This window comes from Trichechus manatus, unplaced genomic scaffold (genome assembly GCF_000243295.1).
Source record: "Trichechus manatus latirostris isolate Lorelei unplaced genomic scaffold, TriManLat1.0 scaffold00181, whole genome shotgun sequence".
NCBI classification, from domain to species: Eukaryota; Metazoa; Chordata; class Mammalia; order Sirenia; family Trichechidae; genus Trichechus; species Trichechus manatus.
In genome coordinates this window covers 3223414-3224913 of record NW_004444117.1, presented here as the reverse complement: position 1 = coordinate 3224913, position 1500 = coordinate 3223414, and positions in this window count along the sequence as shown.

Here is a 1500-nt window from a genome sequence, read left to right as displayed (position 1 = left end):
ACACCTAAAAATCTATTCCTAACTTTGGTATGTGTTCTCCTCCTCCTCCTTTCTCAGATACCAGCAACCTCTGCCCCAACCACCTATTGGGCTCATGTTCTTAGCCCCCCTGTCTTCCACCCGGTTACTTGGGAAGAACCAGAGCCCCTCTTTCCTCTAATGATACTGTCGTTACTGGGGGACAATATTTGGCCTATTACATACCACTTACTAACTCCCCTGAAGAGGGATGGTTTGTACTATCTACAAATTGGACACTCTATGCTGACGCCCTTCTTTTGTGTTTCAGTACCCAGCCACGCACTGCTTCCATGTGCGTGCCTATACTAGAACAATGGTACATGAATTACATTTACTACAATGGCACCTATAAGCAACCAGCCTATTCTAAGCAATTTTTTCGTTAAAGCCATAGGCATTAACGGCACGTTCAGTGCCTATATTACTCACTCACCCCCTTCCATCCCTGTATGTCATCACCCACAGCTATCTCTTACAGACCCTATCGATAATACTTGGGTTACTTGTCTAACTACTAACTTTTCTTCATACTCTCTCCCTTTCAACATTTCACTAGAAAATTGGGGCCCTCAAGGTTTAATTTTATTACCAAATTGCTCTACTTGGCAGTGGGCAACCCCATACCATTACCTAGGGCATTCTAAGTCCTGGAACCCTGGCCTAGCCAGACCCATTCAACTACTCATTTTTCCCCATTAAATATCCTTTCTTGGCGAGTAGGTCTCCCTTTTTATGAAAGAACTCTCCATTCAGGAACCTTTCTGAGGGGGACAAAGGATGCCGAGAACCCACTCCCCAAATTACAGTGGACCCTCCATGACCATAACGATTCTGTGCTTATATGCATGTCTCGACCATACATTTTTGCTATAACTTCTAGTCCTCCAGATGTCATTAAAATAGATGCCTCTTTTCAGTTAACATTATCCAGTGGCTCTACTTGGATTACTCCATGTCTGTCCAGGCAAAATGTCTCCACTCTTAACATCAATTCTGTATTTGTTCTTCGACAAAAAAGTCACATTTGGCTGCCCGTTAACCTTACACTCCCTTGGCAAGATAGTTCCCCCCTCGCTCAGGTTGTTAATGCATTACAGAAAATACGAACTAAAAGGTTTCTTGGAATTCTCATAGCCTCTATTATCACAGCCACTGCTACTGCTGCTATGGCAGCTACCGCCGCCGTAGCTCACTCCCAATCTATTCAGACCGCCCAGCAGTTTAACACTTATATGCAAAATGTTACTTCTGAAATGCAAACTATGGCACATATTGATCAAGAGATCCTCAAGCGTCTGGGTGCTTTAGAAGCCTCAGTCCTTTGGCTTGCTTGGAGAACGACAAGACGCCCTATGGGAACATTCTCAATTAACCTGTGATACTGAATACACTCGCTTCTGTGTTACAGCCCTTCCATATAATGAGTCCTGGAAGGATGTTAAAAATAATCTTCTGGCTAGCTTCGCTTCTCCATTGAAA